Raw genomic sequence first — 12,517 nt, 5'->3', positions numbered from 1 at the left:
TTTAATTTTGAGAAACAAATCTGTTACGTTACTTTCTCTAACAAATTTTGAAAGTTTGGATTTATAATGTTAAAGAACTCAATGCAATAACTATAGATTGACTTGCCATTGGCCAGTCTAAGCCAGCTACTCTATCCTAGTAACCCGACAGCCCCTTACCACCTCTCCAAATTATCTAAAGGTCCTGCTTATCACACTTTTCATTGTACTCATGACAATAAACTAAACTGTGGTGGGAGTCTGATGATTTGATGGATAAAAGGTGAGGCCAGGTCATACCATAGTACAACCCTTATCCGGGAAAATAACCTTATTCCGAGCACTGACTTGCGATCAGGACTGTTCCTTCAAAGCGTTGCAACAGATTAAAAATTAAGAGCTCGTAATTGTATAATTTGACATTTAAGTAACAATCTTTTCTTATGCTGCTTATCTTCCTACATGGACTAGTGATACTCAGATACTCAGATCTCTCACGGACTGGTACAACTCGTATCAAAGAGAGTTATTGTTTAACTAGTGTGAGACTCGCCTTTCCCACACCTCGTTCTGTCTATAGCGAGAGAAATGCAATTTCTGCAAAACTAGGGTCGGACCCAAGCAGAGTGGTGAATTCTACCATCCATTTAAATCTCCTTGCCGAGTGCAAACATGGGTTCGGCGAGGAGGGAATAAAAACAAATCAAAAATCTGTGGTAAATTCACAATGGCTTTCGCCACATATCTGGAGATAGAAAGCCACAAGGTGATAATGTAAATAAATAACCGACCTAGGAAGTTCTAACCGCCGAGCATAATTTCTATCTCAAAGTATTTTCCATGCACACTCTAATCCAAGGCTCAATTCAATATAAAATCCCTGAACCCACGAGAGGTGTAGGGAGATTACAAAATAGGAAGGAGCATAAAATAGACATACTGCACCCTCAAATAAGGTAAGACCTCAAGAATTTTACCTCTCAATCTCTCCGTTCCTTTTTAAGCATTGATAAATCCAAATGTATCAACCAGCATCTCCAAATGCAGCACTTGCACAGCACGCTCTCCCTCACTCAAAGTAAAGTCTCCTCGACACACCCAATAGAGTAAACCATCTGAAAAATGCAGCTCCACCAGTTTTTTCCACTCATTCGGATGCTCGTTTTCCAATGAATGCCCTTGCTTCCCCGATGCCTGAAGGGATGAGGTGGAGCTTTGATTCCTGCTTTGGCAAGAAACGATCACCAGCCGGAGCTTCAGCTCGCGCCCTGAAATTGAAAGGAAAGACGAGGTTCAGTAGACACCAGACACTGCTGCAAGGTTCCCTTCCATCTTGTACCAACTCCATTAAAGGCATCTCCACATCCCTCCCTCCCTGTACCCTACATTTTCTCCGGTTGCAATCAGTGGCCATTGCCTTAAAGCTACAAGAACACTCAAGGGACCACAGATTGAAGAGGAATCAGATGAATGGGGACAACCCAGGAAAGCCTAAAACAAAATAAAACAGCAGAATATATCTTTTTTTTTAATTAGGAGCTCGTCTAACTGCATCACGTTGGTATAATGCAAACGCAATACGTGGAATTCTAACAATAGCAATGTTCATTTGTAGAGTGTTTTTAACACTGCAATGACCCAGCCAGTTCAGAGGAGTGTTTTTCAACAAAAGGTTGGCATCAAGCCATCAAAGGGATTATGGCAGATAATTAAAGCTTGGTCAAAGGTGGATGCTTTTAAGACGGTTCCTGAGAAATGAAAGTAATAGAGGTGAACAGCCCTGAGGTGGTCCCAGAGATGAGAGTTCTGATACACTGACAGGTAGGCATTTGGAATGATCAAGATGCCAGAAATATAGAAGTGCAGAAAATACAAAGGTTCAAAGAGATTGAGATGAGAGGCATGTAGTGGTGCGAAACAGTGATAAAAATATTTCTACAATCGTTTTTAAAAGACGAGGCATTAGTGTGGAGCTTATAAAGGTCAGTATTTACAGGGGAAGTTAGTGAACAAGCAGCAGAGATTTGGATAATCTCACGTTTATGGAGTGAGAAGAATGGAGGAGGTCAGCCAGGAGTGTATTTAAAAAGTCAAGTTTATTGAGAAACGTTGGCAGGGATTCTGAGAAGGGGTGGTGTGAGCCAGGAACGTTCCAGAGGTTTGCGGCGGCACAGCAAAGTTGCTGCATTATAGCGCCAGAGACCCGGGGTTCGATCCTGACTATGGGTGATGTCTGTACATTCTCCCAGTGATTGTGTGGGTTTTCCCCAGGTGCTCCAGTTTCCTCCCACATTCCAAAGATGTAGAGGTTTGTAGGTTACTTGGCTTTGGTAAAGATTGTAAGTTGTCCCTAGCATAGGATATGGTTAGTGTATGGGGATCGCTAGTTGGCACGGACTCGGTGGGTCATTGGGCCTGCTTCCACACTGTATCTCTAAAGTAAACTAAAACTAGACTAATGTGTAGGAACAAAATGATTAACTTCAGATAGTCCCTGCTTTCCCTCTCCATCCCCTCCCCCTTGCCAGTACTCCCACTAGTCTTCCTGTCTCTGACTACATTCTATCTTTGTCCCGCCCCCTTCCCTGACATCAGTCTGAAGAAGGGTCTTGACCTGAAACGTCACCCATTCCTTCTCTCCCGAGATGCTGCCTGACCCGCTGAGTTACTCCAGCATTTTGTGCCTACCTAAAATTAAACTAAAGTGGCACTGCACCTTGTGCTCTGAAACATCTCCATGCTAAGGCTTGGGGTGGATTCCGTGGCCCAAGAATGATCAGCTCAGAGACGGTGGCTACAGTTTTCTTAATGTTTAGGGAAACATCTGCTCATTCAGTATGGAAGCTTGACCAAGCAATCTGACAATTTGGACACAAGCGGTGGGGTGAGGCAGATGCCTAATATTCATGAGAAGAGCAGAAACAAAAAAAATGCTGTATTCATCACACTGCACAGCAGGCTGCCGTGAGCTCTGGAGTTGAAATAAGGAACTGCAGATGCAGGTTTACAAAAAAAAGGAGACAAAATGGTGGAGTAACTCCACAGATCAGGCAGCATCCCTGGGGAACATGGATAAGTGACGTTTCGGGTCAGGACTTTTTTTCAACCTATGTAGTTGTATCCTTCTTTCCCAAGAGAAGGGAACACAGATCTCCAGGTTTGCCTGGGAAATAAAAGCAGAGAAAGATCCCTATTGATGGAACACTCCATTGACCAGCCATCCTCATCACCAGAGCCTTCCCACCCCATCACACCCATGAAGTGTCACAACCAACTTAAAGGCGATGGCAATACAGAGAATTGAGCACATTCAAGGGCTGGAGAATATTAGTTCTGAGAGGTGCCTCACCTGGGATTATTTTCTTTGGAGATTGAGGGGAGATTTAATCTGCCTGCACAAATGAGGGGCTGAAGCAGGGTGAACAGAAAGGAGCAGTTTCCCTTTACAGAGAAGTCAATACCTAGTACATGTGTGTCACCAAAGAGTAGGGCCAATTGATAGAACATTGGAGGAATGCTGGCTGTTCACCCAAAGAGTGGAGCTATTCCAAGACTTGCTGAAATGCAAGTATTTTTTTAAAAGTACCAAAATGAGCATTTGAAGATTAGCTTCAAATTTCACAATCCAGAGAATCAGGATTTAGGATCAGCCCAATAACTCAATTTTAGCCAAAGTGGGGACAATGGATCAAATACTGTGCCTCTGTGCTGTAGGTTTCAACACCTATGTGGAGAAATGTTCAGGCAGTTCTCACATGAATGTGACCTTCTCCAGTGCTCTAAAACAAATCCCCTTTTCAAATAAATGTCACTCATTTCTGTTTGCAGCAACAAATACAAATTGCAATGAACTGCATGCCAAACCACAGAAGGGCAGAGGTCACCCATGGATAAAATACAAAAGCAAAACTTTCCTTAAAAAATAAGATTAAACTGCTTACATCTCAAGGTCGACCGTTGTGGTTCCAAGGAAAAGATAACAACAGGATTGTCTAAATCATGCAGTGAGGTTTAAATATTAACTAATACAATCTGTTAAGAATGCATATCAAAACTCTAGCGTTAAAGAAAAATAGTTGGGGAAAAGGGGGCAGAAAGTTTGAAAATCCAAAATTGAAATGATTTGGCAGATTTTGATCCCATTGAAAAGGAAAGGGTTTGGATTCAGCAGATTAAAAAGGCAAGGCTGGGAAATCTGTGGAACTGTGAGCCTCTGGCCTAGAATTTAAAGCCAGAGGAGAAAGCCTTGCATATCTTGGGGGAATTAGAATGAAGCACATTTCCAAGTGATTTACCTCTTCCACTGAAAACAGCGATCAGGAGCGGCTTCTTGCCACTGCAGTCTGTTTATATTGTTGCCATGCAGCTTGAAGCTACAGCCTTTCAGGTGAATGTGTCGGCTACTACGAGCATCTGTAAATCGATACTCGGATCATCCCAAAGCTATTAGATCATCACTCATGGAGGAGACAACAGCACCCTCGTTTGACAAATCTCTTAACGTTTTGTTGTGCAATACCTTAACCTCTTCCATACATGTCTAACAGCATGTTTAGGTGATGCATCCAAAACTCACTGGAAAAATAGCCCACCGTCCTTCCAACTACAACAGTCAGTGGGCAGGCAAGGCATGAAGCCCAAGAGGTGTTGCACAATTCTGCATTATAAAAGTACCACCCCGGTCGGTGTCAGTCTTGAGGTCGGGTTTGTGGTAGCAGGGAAAGTCAGGATATCCAGAGGTCAATGGTCACACAGCCCTCATGTGCACAGGATTCTACAGCTCATTACCATCTGAGTGGGTGAAGAAGTTTCACCTCATTGCTGTGTGAATGGCTGCCCCTTTGTCAGACTCAACTCCACATCCACACCGCCAAACCCCGAAAGAATTTCATGCGATTTAACAAAATCCCTTTACATTCCACCAGTTTTAAACACAATTGCTTAACCTCACCTCTAAGTACATGATCTCATTTCAGGAGTTAATCCAGTGACCCTTTGCTGCACCCTTTCTCTGGCCAGGAAGGAGACTAAACCTACACACAATATTCTAGGTACAGTCTCACCAGGGCTCTAATTGGAGAGAAAGATACCAGGGGCATGTGCTGTTTACATGGGGAGTGGTGGGCAGGTTTTTGGTGAAAATAGGGAGATTACTCCCATATCAGCTAACTGTGGTGGCGGGATGGATTCATAATCTATATTATTGACGGATGAATGGGTGAAGTTGGCTGTAGCCAAATTTGATTTGTAGCCAAGTTTGGTGGGTTAGCAATTGTGAGGGATGCAGAGGGAAACTGTAAAAGGGATATAGATAGGTTGGGTGAGTGAGTAAGAATTTAACAGACCTAGTATTTTGTGAGGAAATGTGAGGTTATCCAGTTTTGAAGCAAGAAAAATAAAATTACTGAAATGGAGTGAGATTACAAAATATTGTGGTAAAAGGGAGCTGGGTACCAAAGATATGATACACAAAGGTACCGCAAATAAGTTGGAAGCCTATTAGAATGAAAGCCTTTGCTGCAAGAGGTGCATCCAATAACAGGTTGATCAACATTGCTGATCGAACCCCTCAGTTCAGGAACCAATATTTCTCTGGAAACTTCAGATTAAATTAAATTAAATCACACAAAACAAATGCATAGCAACTGAAAAACCAATTGTTGGACAATGGGGTTAATATGGAAGGGAGCCTACTGGTTGGTGTGGATGAGTTTCATGCTGTATAATTCTATGATTCCATGAAATTTCTGGCAGGCTTCAATATAAGTCACAAAGCGCAGTGCTTTCCACATCCTCTTTCACCATCCATGCAAGCTGCACAATGGAAATGATAAAAAGGAAACAGACATTGCTATCATTATCTGCTGAGGCAGCCAAGTGGGCAGTCTTGAGCCTCAGTGAACCACCAGTAAAAGTCTCTGTGGTGAACCCAGGGATAACTGACTAACCAAGCAAGTAGTCACCGAGCCATGATGATCCCCCTGTAAATATTTCATCTTGGTGAACCAATAACTGTACTGCCCAACTGCTAATAACACAGTATAGTGAATTAACATTGGCAAAAGCCCTTTATAAACACAGGGGACTTCCAGGGCAGTTCCACTTTTCAGTAGCTTGAGGAGCAGCCTCACACAACTCCAACCACATCTATCATTACCAAGCATCTAATCCATGCCAATCCAGTCACTAATCGCCACCCCTGATAATTTAACCCATCCATTCTCAGCTCCAAATATCCAAACAATAAAAACAGTCATTTCACCCCACCACTGTGAAATCCAATCTGTAAAAACAAACTCGATAAACTCTCTTCGAGTAACTGGATTCCCAGATTGAGAACAAGTTCAGAACACAAGCTTGAAGCCACTTGATACAAGGACAAAGGGACTTCCTTACAATTAAAACATATTTTCCAAAGAATCTCACCTTCACAACGTGCACAATGGAAGAACAAACACGACAATGGGCATGCTCTTTGCACTTAGCGTTGGTTACATTTAAGTGACCGGGTGTCTGCATCCAAACTGCAGAGAAGCCTCCCTTACCTCCACACTATGAGGCAGAAAATATCCCTTCACCTTCCAACAGTCTGAAGCAAAACTCAGGGATCATAGCCAGGTATCCAAAGAATTCATGCCTTCATTATCTTCTGCTTCCCTCTTCCACTGCATGTACCAGCAGCCTTAATCATTAGCTCATTTAGATAATCTGACACTGGACTCGTGTCAGCTGGTGTGCAGGGCACTTCTATTCAAGAACAGATGCTTCTCAGCCATTTTACATTCAAAGGATCTAATGGGAAGTAAAAGGAGAAAGACAGGAGAAGCAAGAACAGGTAAATGTGCAGGTTGGGTTATTATCAGAAAATCTCATTGTCTGTACATTTGGTTTCCAGACAATAAAATTCATGTGATTTATAACAGCGACTAAGCTTCACCAGGCTGCCAGCAATTGCCAGCACACACAGCAAGGGGTGTCTGGAGCAGATTTAGTAACTGACAGCAGAGGTTGTCAACTAGGACCATGGGTACGCAGCAGAAACGTCTGCTCCTGTTCCTCCTCAGCCAGTTCATAAGCAGCAGCAACGCAGTCCGTTCAGATACAGCTGTGATGTCTGCCCCCACATTTCTTCAGTCAGGCAGCAGGCTGCTGCTGCCCAGGCTGATCCCAGACTCTGTCAGTCACGCAACCACAACAACGCTGCTGCAGATGATACCGCATTCACCTCCAGCTCAGCCACGAATGCCGCACCAGCTGATGCCAGGATCATCCCCGCAGCACATTCACTCTGCGCACCTCACCCCTTGCAGCATTACACTGAAGGAAGGGTCGAGGAAATGGGGTCATCACATTTGTTACGAGGATGGCTGGTCGGCAAGAAGTAAAGTCGAAGGTTTAGGAATATCTAGCAAATGTCATTAAGAAAGCAAGTTGTTTAGTGTGTATGGGATTATCTACCCAGGAGGAAATCAGATTTCACAAATAAACAAATGTTGACTGTAATTGAGATTTCATTTTCTGCAACTACCAAGATTCTTTCCCTCTACTGATCTTGGAACAATATTGCGCATTATGGGGTACTTAGTTCAATCCACAGTTATTGTGGTTTGGGAAGGTAAAGTGAAGGAATCCCAATTTACTCCACAAACCATCCGAACATTCCCTGCACAGGCTCCGGGAAGGTCAGAGCCATTCAGGCCTGTGGTGAGAAGGTGAAATGTTCCCACCCACTGGTGTGCTTGGAGATCAGTGGTCCTATGAGCCATGTGCACACAGGGTAAAGAAAGCCTCACCTGAAGGTCCTGAAAAAAGGACTCTGACAAAGCTCAGAGTGAAGATGCAGAGAGGAACAACAGTCGAGGAGGATTGAACCGGCAATTTGGACAACCAGCGGCCATGGCAACATTGGGTTGAATTCATCCTCTATGAGATACATTGGCTTTGACCGAGTGCACCATGTGGATCAACTAGTAGAGCTACTGCCTTGCATGCTATAAACCTTGGTTGCTTCCTGACCTCAAGTGCTGTCTGCATGGTGTTCACATATTCCCCATGGACATGTGGGTTTCCCCCTGCTGCTCCAGTTTCCTTCCCATATTCACAAATTTGTGGGTCGAGGGGTTAATTGGCCACTGTAAATTGCCTTGGTGTGTAGGTCAGTGGCAGAATCTGGGGTGAATTTATGAGAATGTGAAAAGAATAAAAAAATCGGATCAATGTAGGATTAGTACAAATGAGTAGTTGATCAATAAGGGAGGGATAAAATTATCATCTTAATGTTCCAGGCTACGGGTGAGATAAGGCGAGGATAAAAGAGGAAGGGAAGTTGTTTAATTGATTAAGGAGTACATCACAGTAGTAATTTGAGATGACCTTACTGATAGTTTGTCCAGCGAAAATATTATGGATGGAAATGAGAAATAAAAAGGGGATGATCACTTTGTTGGACGTATTATAGGTCCTAAATAATCAATAAAAATTAGAAGAACAAATATACCAAAACATTGCAGACAGTTGAAAGACTAATGGGGTTGTCATAGTAGAGGATTTTAACTTTCTCAATATAGACCGAGACTGTCAAGGTGCCAAGTGCTTTAGACAGGGTGGAATTTGTCAAAAGTGTTCAGGAAAGTTTCCTCAGACAATTTGTCGAGGCCTCTTCAAAGCAGAAGACAGAGCTAGGCCTACTAGGCCGGGCAAGTGAGCGAAGTGTCCTTGGGCGAATCTATGACCACAGTTGTATGAGCTTTAAAATAGTTACAGATAAGGACAGGGCTGGTCCACAAGTTAGTTCTAAATTGGGGCATGGCCAACTTAGGCGATATTAGGAACTCACAAATGTTGATTTGAGTGGATTGTTTTCGGGAAAATTGACGTCCGGAAAGTCAGATGCTTTGAGGTATGCATGCTCCTGTTAGATGAAGAGCAAAGCAGGTAGGAGTAAGGAACCCTGGATGGCAAGAGAAATTAAAGTTCTGGACAGGAAAAAGGAGATTTGGGTCAGGTATAGGCAAGGGCATCCCTGGAGGAGTATAAGGGATTGAAGAGCATATTTAAGTAGGAAAACAGGTGGACATAAAAAGAGGCATGAGAAAGCACTGGCAGATACGATTAAGGAGAATCCAAAGAGATTTAATGTACACTACATGAAAAAGGGTAGCTACAGAGAAAATAGGACCCCTCAAAAAACAAGTCCACACATGTAGCATTGTGTTCAATTTTTAAGCCCACACATGGAGCATTGTGTTCAGTTTTGGTCACCTTGTAAAGAAAAGGTGCCATTGGGTTGGAAAGTGTGCAGAGATGATTTACTAAGATGCGGCCAGGACTCAAGGGGCTGAGCTATAAAATATGAAGAGAATAGATTGGGTGAATACAATCTTTTCTCACAGGGTAAGGGAATCAAGAACTAGAGGGCATCTGTTTCAGGTGAGAGGAAATATATAGAACCTGAGGGGCAACTTTTTCCACACAGAAGGCAGTGGGTATTTGGAATGAGCTGCTAGAGAAAATAGTTGAGGCAGGTACAATAATGACATTTAAAAGACATTTGGACAGGTGCATGAATAGGAATAGTTGAGGGATGTTGGCCAAACACAGGAAAATGCTTAGACGAGGCATATGGTTTGACATCGACGGGTTGGGCCAAAGGCCTGTTTCTGTGCTGCAGGACTCTATGATGATCTGATAACAGCTGTTGCTGAACGGCTCATTTGTAGATACAAAGGACTTTCTGCTTCAGCACAGGAGAGCATCTCTCCCGCACACTGTCAGACACAATGACTCTGACAAACAAGACCACGAGTGGTAGAGGCCACTCCCATTCCCAATCCAACAAATTCCCAATCCAACAGAATACACATTCACATTCCTCGCTCTACAAGGCAAGATATCCTTTAATGCAGCCCAATCTTCCTCGCGCAATAAAATGGTTAGAAACTTGGAAACATAGGTGCAAGGAAGGGCAGGCCAATTAATCTTTGAACACATTCCACAGCTGATCATAACTGATGTGTACCTCAGCCTTTGCTCTTCTACCTTAGATAAAGTGGAAGAGCAGGAACAGTGAGCTATGATTTTCTGCAGCACAAAGAAAAATGGGAACTCCAAGAATTGGTGATTACAACTGACCCGTAAACCCAGCACTCCAGGGTCAAGCTACCCATAGGCTTCTTACTGTTTTGAAAGGGTCACATTGGGCCAGTGCACTGGAATTATACAGGTGTGTAGATTGACACCAGAGTTGTTGTTGCCAGGGAAACGGCTGAACTGTAACATTGATGTGTAACAAAAAGGCCCGCATGCAGTCTGGAGAAAGGCTAAGCTAGCAGCTGTCGCACACCTTAAACACAAGAAACCGAACAAATGTCGCCACTCAACTCCGGATGGAATGCCAGGTGGAAATGAAATTCGCAAATAGGTTTCCCATTGATATGGAGGCATGTATTTTAAATAATGCTGCAGTCTCCCGCAGGCTCACTGTAGTCTCATCTTGTAATTGTGCATTTATTCACAAAATGCTGGAGTAACTTAGCAGGTCAGGCAGCATCTCGGGAAAGAAATTGTAATTGTGCAGACGAGTCTTCTCCCTGCCCACTTCCCTGCCCCCCGTGTTCGATCCCGACAGAAAATATTTCAAGTTAGATAGACGGGATGTTGAAATGAGACAACGTGACACATCCCCCACACACCCTCCGACCAAAAATACGTGTGGAATTCTAGACGTTCAAAACCCCAGGCAAGAGGTGGAACCGATTTCGCTTCCCCGCAACAATGTTCTCGCCAGTTTTACTTGTCTGGCGCTTTGTCATTTATGGCTCCTGGATACCACTGCAGGGATACTACTGGACACACAAATAACATTGTATAAGAAAATAACTGCAGATGCTGGTACAAATCGATCTATTCACAAAATGCTGGAGTAACTCAGCAGGTCAGGCAGCATCTCGGGAGAGAAGGAATGGTCACCCACTCCTTCTCTCCCGAGATGCTGCCTGACCTGCTGAGTTACTCCAGCATTTTGTGAATACACAAAAAAAAATTATCCTTCACACGTTACATCTTAAAGAACCACACGGCGGTCTGGTGTTTCCAATGAATCCACTGAAAGAATCCGGGGAGTGTCCCTGTATGGCAGCCTGTGAAGTGAAGGCATCCCGCGTTCACAGCGAGAGAGAGAGAGAGTGAGAGAGAGGTAAAGGGCAGGGCCCGGTGGGAGAGACCGGAGTAAGTGCAATGACCCCCACCAAGAAAGTGCGCTATTATGGGGAGGGGAGGGAGTACAATTTCCGCAACGCTTTGCCGGGCAGGTATTTTCCAAGCCTCTCTACCTCCAGTCTCGGCGTCAGCTGTCTTACTTACCGAGATCACAGCCCGTCCACCCATTGCAACGCTCGCACACACACACCCTCCCCGCACAGCCCCGACAAACCCGCCGATTGACGGCCGCCCTCCACCATTCACATTCAGCAGCTCGCTGTGCACCCACCAACCGGCGTGGAGGGGGTGGGAGGGAGGGAGCAGGGTGTTGGGAACAAGAGGAAAAAGTTTCATGGGTTAGAAATTAAAACCACGACAACATTTGGGGAATGGAAGAATAAATGCAAGGGTAAAACACGGACCACAGGCGAACACAAGGGCATTGGGTAAATGCAGGGGCAAATCACGAGTACGAGGGAAATACAATGGTAAAGGACAGAAAAGAGTCAAATGTGAACGAAGGGGGGAAAAAGCGACTGTAACAACGAAAATAAGGCAACGGAGGGGTGTTTAGCAAGTAGAAAGGCACAGGATAGACCTGTGACCTAGCAAAGATGTAATATCAAGCTATCACGAGGTCTAAATCAAGATGTCAAGATTTATGAACCGAAGTAGAAACATAGAATTCATATAGAAACATACACAATTCTTTAAAAGGATTGGACAGGCAAGGATTGCAGGAGAAATGTTCCCGATGTTGGGGGGAGTCCAGACCATTTAGGAATGAGATGAGGAAAAACGTTTTCACCCGGAGAGTTGTGTATCTGTGAAATTCTCTGCCACAGAAGGCAGTGGAGGCCAATTCACTAGATGTTTTCAAGAGAGTTAGATTTAGCTCTTAGGGCTAAAGGGATATGGGGAAAAAGCAGGAACAGGGTACAGATTTTAGATGATTAGCCAAGGTCACATTGACTGGCTCGAAGGGTCGAATGGCCTACTCGTGCACCTCTTTTTCAAAGGTATCACAAAATGCTGGAGTAACTCAGCGAAGGAATGGGTGACGTTTCGGGTCGAGACCCTTCTTCAGACTTTTTAAAAATGTTTCTATTAAGTAAGCCATGTCCAAAACTCATGATGAGGCATTGAAAAAGAGAACCTTTCTTAAATTAGCGAATTCCCAACAACATTCAGTAAAATCTATCTTGATTTTAGAAGCTCATATAAGGGTTTGCAAATTGTACTGTTTCCAGGTGGTACTGGGAAGAATGATAAAAAAACATGTACAAACACTTGACATGAAATTGCAAAGACGATGCATTGCAGGGAACCAAGAAGTGGG

The 12,517-nt window shown here is 43.9% G+C and overlaps 1 protein-coding gene across 3 annotated transcripts in view; it reads right to left on the bottom strand.

The window, feature by feature from the left end:
- Positions 1 to 11,405, bottom strand: part of kifc3 (kinesin family member C3) — a 39,880-nt gene extending 28,475 nt beyond the window's left edge. For all 3 annotated transcript variants that reach the window (XM_078400535.1, XM_078400538.1, XM_078400536.1), the window contains exons 1-2: positions 11,341 to 11,405; positions 957 to 1,247 (exon numbers count right to left, since the gene is read on the bottom strand). The gene's annotated coding sequence lies outside the window, so the exon portion shown is untranslated. The remainder of the gene's footprint in view (positions 1 to 956; positions 1,248 to 11,340) is intronic.
- Positions 11,406 to 12,517: the final 1,112 nt, after the last annotated feature.

The sequence above is a fragment of the Rhinoraja longicauda genome, chromosome 6, assembly GCF_053455715.1.
Source record: "Rhinoraja longicauda isolate Sanriku21f chromosome 6, sRhiLon1.1, whole genome shotgun sequence".
Taxonomy (NCBI): domain Eukaryota; kingdom Metazoa; phylum Chordata; class Chondrichthyes; order Rajiformes; family Arhynchobatidae; genus Rhinoraja; species Rhinoraja longicauda.
The sequence above is the reverse complement of the archived record's forward strand: the minus strand, read 5'-3'. Positions and strand labels throughout refer to the sequence as shown.